Below are 12,290 nucleotides of genomic sequence, written 5' to 3'. Positions count from 1 at the left end.
TGCCAGTACACTGTGAGGAAAGTACAGTCCTGTAAAGTGTAGGGAAAACGCCTTGCATGCAGATGCTGCTCCGAACAGTGTCCTCCAGGGCCGATCTTTATTAAGAGACTGATGCAGCGCGTGCAAACGTCCTGCAGCCAGTTTATCCACCTCGTATCGACTCTTTCTCTCATGCAGTGAGGTGAATCACAGCAGCCTCTTGTTCTCAAATACAGCATGAAAAGATACAAGTCAATTTCCTGTATTCACTGCTCCAGCTCAAGGCTGTAACATCACACTGAGATCAATTTGTAACATCTGTGTTTGTGTTAGCCTGGCCATATTGTGTAAAGTGCAGGTTGGGGGGCTGCAGCGGATGTGTGGCACTTTCTGATGAGTTAACAGCTTATTTGCAGTCCTGCTTCGCTGCACTGCATCTTGAGTGCATGTTTTCTTACATGTGGCAGCTCCTGGTTCACAGATCCCAGTTAGACAGCAGTTCTTGGCAATCACACATACGAGTCTTGCAAGGAAAAGTCTGTCTCTTTACACCTGAAATCACATGTTCGGTGAAGATAAGGCATTTTTCTACCCACACAAACATCAGCACTGTTCCAAAAAATGACTTCAACTTGACAGTTTTTGCCACCAAAGATATAGCCAATTTTCCCCGTGCATTTCTGATTGTCGAGAAGAGGATTTGGAACATTAAAATGCTGCTGCACAACTGGTATTTATATTATAATTTTGGAGCTGTCTGTGGGGTTAAGCATGTGACAAAAACATTTGAAAGTCCTTAAATATCAAGAAAGTAATATCAGTCATAACACCGGCCACTTTATTAGGTACACCTGTTCAAATAGCTAATCAGCCAATTATATAGCCGCAACTCAATGCATTTAGGCATGCAGATGTGGTCAAGACAACTTGCTGAAGCTCAAACCGAGCATCCAAATGGGGATGAAAGGGGACTTAAGTGACTTTGAACGTGGCATGGTTGTTGGTGCCAGATGGGCTGGTCTGAGTATCTCAGAAACTGTTGATCCACTGGGATTTTCACGCACAACCTCGGTTTACAGAGAATGGTCCGAAAAAGAGAAAATATCCAGTGAGCGGCAGTGTTGATGTGAGAGATCAAGTCTTAAACTGGTTTCTTGAAAAAGACAATGAGTTCACTGTATACTCCAATGGCCTCCACAGTCACCAGATCTCAAACTAATAGAGCACCTTTGGGATGTGGTGGAACCAAGGGAGAGGTTCCGGTGGCTGGTGGTGAGGCTTTCAGCAGTGTGACTGCCCCCTGGTGGCTCGCTGCAGTATAGGTCAAAAAATCCGTCTCCCCATTCATTTGAATGGGGGAGCAGTCAAACTTAAAAAAATAAATACACTTGTACGAATGTTTCTCATATCAATATGCTGTGGTGACATATAATTAGTATCTGAGTGTTTTGTGTTCAAGGCCTCTTTTTCCTGAAAAGTTTCTTTTTCGTTAGTTATTAGAGTTTAAAAAACGGGGTTTTACTTCCGGGTTTCCTTTGATTCACAGCCGCCCTGGAGTGAAACTTCAAAGGACACACAGCGTCTTGTGACGTCATGCTGTAGGGTGGAGCTTATTACAGTGGCTTCACAGGCTCTGGCTGCACAATGGTGGCGCCCAGGAGAGGGATTTTTTGGCTTCAGAACTGTACAACGGGAAGAGGCGGAGCAACGCTGTCCATTTTTATTTACATTGGGTGGAACAGGAGATTCACATCAAAGATGTGCAGCCAACAAATCTGCAGCAACTGCGTGACGCTATCATGTCAATATGGACCAAAATCTCTGAGGAATGTTTCCAACACCTTGTTGAAAGTATGCCACGAAGAATTAAGGCAGTTCTGAAGGCAAAATGTGGTCCAACCATAGACTGTATGCAATATAGAGGTAGTATTCGTGACGTCACCCATCTGTTTCTGAAGCGCTGTTTTGAGGCAGCCACATTTGCTGCTCTCGAGCGATTGTGACGTAAAGAGGCGGGCTTTGAGCCTCCTAGTCAACAGCTACAGTGTTCCCGCCTGCCAATCAAGTCAGCTGTGCCTCTCATTGGAAGACTCGTAATCTCAATATCTTCTAAATTGCCGAGTTAGAAAAAAATTCAACCCCGTACTGTGTATGCCGATGGAAAAATGAACTATCCAGACTACACTCGTCTTTTGTACCAGGCTGTAAACATGTTTATTTCTGCTGTAAAGATCGTCTTTTCTGAATTGGCGTGTATGTGGTTTCTGGTACTTCTGGAGCCAGCCTCAAGCGGATCCTCGATGAACTGCAGTTTCTAGCACTTCAACATTGGTCCAACCTTTTACTAGCAAGGTGTACCTAATAAAGTGGCCGGTGAGTGTACATTTAAAAACATTGCAATGATGCCCCTAAATTTCTACATTTTTATAAATCAACATCGTCTTACCTGTGCCTCTCTCTCTAAAATGATAAAGAAACAGGCTAACAGCTTCTGTAACTGTTGTTCTAATTGACATTAATACATTTCCATCCGTGTCTGAGTTGTTGGAGTGCTTACAGTGGGAACATGACCTATCGTTAGCACTCATCAGCCACCCCCCCACCCCCAGTGGGATCATAAACAGCACGCAAAGTGCACTACTCACCAAATTAAAACGCTAATTCACTTTGAAGGCTTTACAGTAGGAGTAATAAAGTTAATTTCAAAGTTGTGTACAAATTAAAACCATATTCAGCATCATCTGAATAGCCTCCTTTTGAATCATCTATTGTTGTGAGTTCTTTTTACACTGAATAATGAGAAGCCTAAATGTATTCTCTCAAAGTGTCATTGATCAGACAGGCCCTTTTTTCTTTTCTCAACACGGCGTCCCATCTCCCAAGCCCAGGACTGCTGTTTTTATCAGTTTTGGTAGCATAATTAGATATTGAACCAAAGCACTCACACAATAGATGAAAATAAACTGCGGGAGAGGAAAAAGATAGAAACTAACGAGTCGATTTGTGATGTGTCCCTACCCAATAGAGGACTGAATTTCCATAACGTTTCCATTCCTCAGTGTGCCCCCTTTATATTAGCATTATTAGAGACTATCCTTTTTGTCTCTTAGTGAGTAATATAGCTTCCCCATTGACCCACAGTGACAGCTGACTGTATGGCAAAGCCTGCTCTATTTTACCAAGATGAGTTCTATTCCAACAAAACATCTCATTGATACTCAGGTGGATGCATCAATCAGGCCTGATTTTGTCACGTATGCAGATAATATAGTCATCCTGTGTTAGTAATGACTTCTCCGGACTGGGGCTTCCTTTGTGCACCTATGTGATGCGTGCAACTTTTTGACGCTTCTCCTTGTTCAGACATATTGCAATGCATGCCGTTCACCATTCACACTTTTTAATAAGAGCCTGAGGAAGAAAACGTCCAGTGACCCCATCCTCCTCCCTCTTGTATAAGATCTTTACAAACCGGTAAAAGAGGGGGGTTCTGTTATCTCTACAAGTCTCAATGAGTTTCAAGCACACTGCAGGGACAGAATGCCTTCCCCCTAATTGTTTGGGCTGGCGGTAATCAATACGCAATCAGCTGTTATTTTTATTTTGCCTTGTAAAGAAACGATTTGCTAGCAACGTCACATTGTTGGCAATGTCACAGAGGTGGACATAACGGTTACATTCAGCACAAAATAAAGCAGCTCAGCAATAAATGCAACCTTTATATAGCTTATAATGTATAGAACACTGTCATTGAGGTTTTGAATCACCTCTGTGGTCTTTGCGAAGGCTTCGTGTTGTGCGTCAGGCGTTAATGATGAATATAGGCTGTTCTACCCTGACAGATTGAGAGAGCACTTTAGAACATAATGTAGTCTCATTCAAAGCTTTGAAGTGCAGCCTTAAAACTGTGTTGATTTAAATTAAAGCCTTTCCAACTCGGTCAAATTTGAACACTAAGAGTACTGTATTACTGTTTCTAAGGTTGTATTGAACGCTCTGTACACCATACTGCTTCCCTTTCTTCTTTACAAATGATTGCCACTCTGTACATATAATAATCTTATTTATGCCTCTGTCAGTCACATCTGCAGGTAGAAGCATTACTTTCCTTGGTTTTCTTTTTGTTTGTCTGATTCCACCAAGCATCACATACTTGCTTGGAGGGAATTTATTTAAATTTCACACATACATTTAGACTTTTGGATTGAAATTCTCAAAAAAATCATAAAAAAAAAAAATTGTTAATATTAACTCAACTCAACTCATTTGTATTTAAATTGCAACTTTCATCATTCAAGCATGCAGCCCAAAGTGCGTCACAAAAGAACAGACACAAAACAACAGCAATATTTAGAAATGGAAAGGAAAGGGATTTAAAATATTTCAAAATAAAATCATGACTATCAAATCAATAAAATAAAAAAAGTATCAGACAAAAAATGAAAAAATAAGGGCGTTGGTGGCCTAGCGGTCTAAACGCTGCATGTTAAGAGGCTACAGTCCTCGCCGCAGCGGACGCCGGTTCGATTCCCGGACGGTCGACCATTTCCTGCAGGTCTTCCCCCGCTCTCTACTCCCCACATTTCCTGTCTCTCTTCAGCTGTCCTATAAAATAAAGGCAAAAAGGCCGAAAATATAACTTAAAAAAAAAAAAAGAAATGAAATAAAATAATTTAAATACCAGATAAATAGATATAAAATGAAATATAATATAAGATAGAATAAAATAATAAAGATATGATTATACAATGGTATTAATGCAGTCCAGAGTTAAAAGGAAATGACCCTACGTTAAAATCCAGATTAAAAAAGTAACTCTTTAGTTTGTTATTAAAGCATTGCCTATTCCCCGTACCATCCACATTTACTCAGTCTGACTCGATGTAGGAAACACTGATGGATCAAACTGCAGCTTGACTTGTTGGTTGACGGTGATCCTTGTTTCTGGTGTTAATCAAATAGTTATATTTCCTTCTCCGACTCCTCTGCAGTAGGAGGAGGAATGATCTTAAAAGACTGAGGCTGGCTGATGAATGAGACATCAACATGCTAGGGGTTACTGTCAGACAGATTTTGTGTGATGCAGCACAGTCAGATTTGTCTGGGCTCCAACTCAAACTGGCCACTCTAGAATAAATTAATTTAACAGACTGTCGAAATTGTGTTTTTGATTAGATCTATTAATGACATTTACATTGCCAGCAATATGCTTATATTTGCCAACTAAAACACTCTGAGAGAACATTTTGATGATACCTGGATAACCTTTTTGCAAGTGTTATTTGGACAATTTTTCAGTGAAATGTTGGACTGAGGTTTGCTGGTTTTTTTTGTATCTCACTGACTCATCCAATGCAGCCTGTTAAGAATGCCATAGCACTTTGCACAATAATTTTTAGATACTTTCTTGATCACTTTTTAAGCAATTGTCTGTCCTCCATTTATATCTTTGGTTCTTCCACACATCCACATGCCCTCAGATTGAAACTTATCTGAATCTGTGTTTCCTTTCATGAAAGTCTGAGCTCATATTTGTAAAATAAAACGACAAGATTGCATGTTGCTTTGCTCATTTTGAACCAAAAGAAAACATACAGCGTTGGTGCACAGGAAATAAGAAATCTGTCCGTAGCCAACAAAATTCCACTCTTCCAGTGCAAAGACACCGCTGGGCATCTTTGGGGCAAATTCATGACTCAAGCTGCTTAATTTCAACCAGTTGTCAAGGTTGTTTTTTTCCCTCCACATGACCTCTTATTTCACTATTTACTTTTTGCTTTTCTTGTTTGACAAAAATATAAAACTGACCTCAGTCTACTCTGCAGCTACTTTCTATAGATTGCGTCTTAGGCTTTTTAAAAATAAAATATTTAAATATGTCAGTCTCCCATGCAGGTAAGACCGGTGGAACAGTCAAGCACAGCTTAAAATCAGAAAGATAATTAGTTTGAATGGGCAGTCTTACAAGCCCCAGATTTCACCTACTATATAGGTTGTAAAAGGAAGCATCATATTCCATCTATCATTTGACAACAATATAAACTAGGGTTGAGTCATGATTTTTCAATTCTCAAATATGTCTATAAAAAATATCATCTTATAGATACAATTTCCCCCATAGTGCCTTGTTGTAATATTGTACTCCTGCCCTGTTTTTTTTTTTTGCTGTACTGCTGATTAGGGATGGGCAATGATTTTCAAATATTCGTTCACTTAATTAAAAATCGAAGAGTTAATGTGAATATTTTCTCATCTTAAAAGTAAAATTTTTCACAGTTTTTACCGGTGCCTGGTTGTAATACGATATTCCCACCAGACAGTGTCTATAGAGCGTCTTAAAGCTGTTTGCTAACCACATTAAATAACAGTAAAAGAAGAATGCCAGCAACAGTTGCAGCAATTTTCTCTGTTTTTGAATCTTGTGACCAGGGGATGTGGGGGATGACTAAATGATTAAACAATGTCACCCTTACTGGTACCAGAATTTGTAGCTAGCTAAACTAATATTTGTATTGATTTAGTATCACATTGCTGATTAAGTGTTGTGTGCAGCAACCTGCCACTAGTTGGGGCTGTAGCTTCTGTTAATGGGCCTGCCCCCCAGCTCTACTCATTCCAGATGCCTGCATAATGAACATTTATTTCATGGTTGATAACATCCCCCCAGAGAAGTAACCATGGATCTTTTTCACTTGAGTCTCAGTTTCACTGTAAATAGTAAGTAACACAGATACTTTAATCTAGGTCACTACAACTGTATGAACCTGAAAAATTAGATTGTACTGGGATTTACAGCCTTAGACTATATAATACATGGATGTAGTCTCAGCTAGGAATGAGCATTTCAAGCCAAAATAATATTCAATAATCATTGGCATGTATTTAACGATTCTTCAAGTAATGCCCCCTCCAACCACACACACACACACCTCTCACACTACTACACATGCATTTCCAGAGACTGGACATGGCTGTAAAATGTAAACCAACACACCTAGCCATGTCACAGAAACACTGCTGTCAGTGCCCGCTCCTATTACCTCATCAAATAGATGCCAATGATTATCAAATAGTACTTTGGTTTGAAATGCCCATCCCTACTGCTGATGAGGGCTAAGATGTTGTCATGTTGGTTTGTGTTCTGCCTGCTTTTGCTCTCTATACTGACTTTTTCTGCATTGCTACTTCCTGATTTACTACTTATGGAAATGAGAACACCTCCTATACAAAAACCCAGACCCCTGCTCAAAGGTTATACGTAGCATTTTTAAAACTAAGCGTGGGATACAAAGACATGCACAGATGTGGCCACTCAAACTCCTCTCCATTAGACCTCACTGAATTATTGTGAATGGTAATTTGGATAAATCAGAAGGTTCTGGTAAAAGTTCAGGGATGAGATGAAACTGATTCCAAACAGTTAACTGTGTTTATTATTTATGCACAATGCTGTCTTATCAGTACTTTAGCTGTTTGTGGCTGCCAATACAGCCATCTAACATTCATGTACAGTCAATTTCACATCTTAATTTAAGATTCCCCGTGATTGGCTAAAAGGTAGGCTACTATCCACTTACAGCTTTGACTCATGTGAAACTGAGAGCTTTATGTTCCCTTTCAAATATTCTCCTTGAATCTTGATGGTCTTGATTACATGACGTGTCCTTAAAAGAAAGTTTCAGCTTGTCATATTTGCTGTACTTGTCTTGTTGAGTTACAGTACATTTGAGATGAAAAATTAGGTATTCACAGATAACACAGGCATACAATTCAACAGTGAGCCAGGCTTGTGTTTCCATTAGGGATACAGATAAAAAGCACAAGCACTCATTAGTGCAGCTTTTATCTTTTTTTTCTGCCAATGTTGGACTGTCTCTACTGTGCTTTGAAATGTGTTACATTAGGGAAATGTTTCCTCGAGTTAAAAGCTTGGAACAATGTGATAGATGATAGCAGTCACTCCTTTTTTGAAAGTGTTCTTCAAAACACAGGTCTGAGTGAGTTAACCTATGGTTGCAAGTCTATCCCCAATGATTTGTAAATGAGTCATCTTTGTTCAACTTAAAACGCAGACATATTTTACCAAAAGGGATCAAACTGGAGTGGACTGAGTATTGTGTTTTAACTTCAGACAATTGAAAGAAACTGAATTTTTTAAATAGATGTTACATGAATGATAAAGCATACCAGTTCTTGCTTGGGGCTCATAATCCAATGGAGCTATCAATTACTCTCTATCCTTTGTCAGAATCGCACCCAGGATCTAAAGGCCATGTTAACAGCTTCTCAGTCTGATGACAATGTTCACCAATAGAAGTCATTTCTCCATCCAGCCGAGCTGTTGGAGCAGAGTAACTACTGCAGATGATAACCATTGCTGACTTTGGCCACATCAATATGCTGGCAGAGAGCTGGGTTGGCACTGTTGTTCCAGCAGTTCTGTTTGCCAGTGTGGAAGCTGGTGCCACACCTGGCAGTGAACCGTTAACCCATTTATCACAGGCTGTCAACCTTCTCAAAGAGAAAAACATATTCTTTACCCGTCTGATTTGGGATGGCCAGTTTCCTAAACACTTTATTCCCTGTTGTTGCTAACATACAGTGTTGGCTCAGGGCCGGCATGAGCAACCATTTGTCTCCACCATTAAAAAAAAGTCCAAAGCAGATTATTTACACCTGTAAATAACTGGATAGTGTCATGCCTCTGAGGTTAATGCTAGCCTTGTTGATCCTGTCCCATTTTGTTTTAGATGTACACAGGGGCATGGAAACTGCGTGACCAGGGAATATGGGGAATGACTAAATTATTAAACAATGTTGCCCTCAATGTTTACCACAATTTCTAGCTAGCTAAACTAATATTTTTATCGATTCAGTATGGCATTGCTGATTAATTGTTGTGTTCAGCAGCCTGCTACTAGTTGGGGCTGTAGCTCCTGTTAATGGGCTCTGCTCACTCCAGATGCCTGCATAATAAACATTTATTTCATGGTTGATAAAATCCAAAAAAGGTTAAAAACCTTTTTAAAAAGGTTAAAAACAGTTTTACGGCGCTCTATAGCCACTGTCTCGCGGGAATATCGTATTAAAACGAGGCACCGGTAAAAACGATGAAAAATTGTACTTTTAAAATGAGAAAATATTTGCAGTAACTCACTGATTTTTACAATCGTGCCCCATCCCTAATTTAGTATCACACAGCTAATTAATTGTTGTGTGCAGCAGCCTGCCACTAGTTCGGGCTGTAGTTCCTGTTAATGGGTCTGCCCCCCAGCTCTTCTTTCTCCTCCAGAAATGTCTGCAAAATAAACTCTTATCATTTCTTGATTCATTACATCCCCCAGAGTAGTACCCATGGATCTTTTTCACATGAGTCTCAGTTTCACTGTAAATAGTAAGTAACACAGAGACTGTAATCTTGGTCACTACATATGTATGAAGCTGAAAAATTAGATTGTATTGGGATTTACAGCCATAGACTATATAACACCTGGACAGTCTCAGTGATGTCACCCACTGGTTTCTGAAGAGGCGATTTGGAGACCAACATATTGGAAACCAGACACAGACAAAGAGGTGGAGTTGAGGCGGGGTTTTAGCCTCCTGGCCTCACTGAATGTGTTCTCTATTTTTGTCCAACATAATTGCATAAAGCAATAACAGGGACTGGAAGTAGTCCACATTTTTCCCCTTCAGTCAACCTTGCATGTTAAACTTAAGGCTTTTGTTATTCTCGTCACATAACAAAAAGTAATGGATACAATTAACCTTTGGAGTCTTAAAGATCTGGCTTAGAAGTGATTGAACAGAGATCAGTCTGAATCTAATGGCCTTGTGAGTCCATACTTCAAGGTGTTGTTTTCCACACACCATTTTTGCACTGCAGTCCTAGCAGTGGTGATGTCAAAATAGACAACAACGGAAGAAAAACAAAAAGTGTTATTCTGCCTTTGCACGGTCTGTGTGGGCTGTGCTGGCTGAAGTCAAAACAAACACAATTGTACCCGTGGCCAGCAGTCAGGAAGAGGCAGCAGCATCTGTCGAGGAAGGCTGTTATTTGTTTTTCTCAACTTTTCTGGGTTTCTCTTCCCCAGGACAACTCTCCACCTGCTAGGACTACAACATTAGACAGAATGGGAAGCCAAACTGCCAGCTGTGACCCTATAGGGGTGTGTAATGTTTATCCTTGCCCGGTGTGTCCATCGGCTGTCTGACTTGATGAACATGGTTTACAAACACCTGTGTTTACTCCTCACCTCAGCTGGGACACCAGCTAGCTAGGTAGTTAGCACAGCCACTCAGGGAAATCTCAGCGGTGTTGGATCTGATTTTCTCACAATGGGCAACCACCAAATCAACTGTTATGTCTTTAATGCTCCTTCATGATCTCGTTTATTCTGAAATACACAAGGGTCTGTCTAAGAAAAAGTTCCAGCTTGAGCTTTGATGCATATAAATGAGTCAATGAACTTTACTATGTTTGAGTCCTCATAAGCAGGGAAGAAAGAAATCAATGATTGCACAGAAGCGTGTTACTTATGACCCTGGTTTGTGAGGAACATGGGTAATTGCTCCGTAATGATGTGAGTGATGCAATCGTCTCGAAGGTGTTAGTCTGAGCACCAGTTGGTATTCCTTAAGCTTTGTGGGATTTAAGTAAGTTTAGAGAGATGATGAATAGGCCGCCTTGAGAAAACTTGCCTCCCTGCCTTCTTTTCCTCATCTGTTATTAAACACAGAGAAAGAATGTGATGTTTAATCCAACTGGCCCAGTTTTGTTAAATTATCTAGTATGCAGAAACATTTGTTCCAGCACAGCTTCAGCTGGTAAATTATTTCAGTTTTCTGCTTTCTATTTTAGAATAAGAAATCACTGGTCTATCTTTCCACACAGACATCTTAAAAGATAGTAAATCAATGAACTGATATCGGTTCAGCTCTGAAATGAAAACTACACCATTCAATCTTTGCATTCGCAGAGCGAATACTGCTTTCATTATGTAACCATTACTGAACATGAATTAATAACTGATATACAGTCACACCGCTGTGTTTGATATGAGTTCAGTCGTTTCAGTTTTACTAATTGCTATCAGGTGAATTAATCTAAGCTCATTGCCTCGAAATCTCCTTCAACAAACATTTAGGATTTAATAAGAGATCTTAAAGAGATCAGTGACTTGTATTGTAACTCTCCCACTGATATATCATCTTCACATGATGGCCTTCAGACACTGCATTCATAATGAGACGCACAAATAAAAAATTATGTTTGACCATTCTGTTGCTGTTTTCAACAAATAAGTGCAACTGTTTGTATAAATGAAAGTACAAATGACAAAGACATCAACAGCCTTACAAGAAGACACATAGTCAATATTAAACATAGTCATTGAAAAAGTACGTCATTGAAGCACGGCATGGTCACTTTTTGCAGAATGTCAGAATCATATCTTTCATATACTCTTTTTTCTGTCCAGTGTATCTCAGTAAACAGGTAACAGGTCTAGGTACTTTCATTGCATGTATTACAGGGAAATGGTATCAACATATTCACACATTTTCAACTACATTTTCACTGTAAGTTCCTCTGCTGCTTTATAACTCTGTCTTGTGTCTCCTTTGTCCACGCTGTCACTTCTGTGTAATGTTTGTGGAGCCTAGTAAAAAGTAGTATTTAGACTCACTCTTTACTACAGCGAATACTGCTTTCTTTTTCAGAATGTCATGAAAGTGCCAAGTTCAACGTTTACGGCCAAATTCCATCAGATCCGTGTCCGGTCCGTCTCCGATCCGTCATGGCACCGGATCTGATTTGTTTTTATTCTAGTCATTGTGATTCTAGTCAATTCCCACTGGATCTGCTCTGTTGCGTTCCGGCTGTGTCTCTGATCCGGCAGGTTAATTTACAGAAGAAAACCCTCTGTTATCGCCAGATCATATTTCACTTAACTACAACAACAAACCGTCATGATGAGCAGAGCCAGGCCCAGTAAAGACAGCATGGGTGATGAGAGGAGTGGATAATTATTGATTCAGTGATTACCGCGGGAAAACCTTGGTCACATGACTCCAGATGTCCTGCTCCGTGCTGCGTTCCGAAAATGCAACCGGTGGGTTTTGACGTAGCAATGACAGAGCACAGAGCCAGGCCGCAGTGGATCGCAGACGGACCAGACATGGATCTGATGGAAGTCCTGTGTTTGACTGTGCAATCAGAGCTGGTTCAGCTGAATGCTCCCATCCTGGATTAAACATTACATATGTATAACCCATTTAAATGTATATATTCAGACAACATCTTGATCCCA

General features: G+C 40.0%; 1 protein-coding gene across 1 annotated transcript in view; it reads left to right on the top strand.

Moving 5' to 3' along the window:
• Nucleotides 1–12,290, top strand: part of LOC117807432 (phospholipid-transporting ATPase ABCA1-like) — a 255,352-nt gene that overhangs the window by 19,183 nt on the left and 223,879 nt on the right.

The sequence above is a fragment of the Notolabrus celidotus genome, chromosome 23 (assembly GCF_009762535.1).
Source record: "Notolabrus celidotus isolate fNotCel1 chromosome 23, fNotCel1.pri, whole genome shotgun sequence".
Lineage (NCBI taxonomy): Eukaryota > Metazoa > Chordata > Actinopteri > Labriformes > Labridae > Notolabrus > Notolabrus celidotus.
This window is presented reverse-complemented; position numbering and strand designations above follow the sequence as displayed.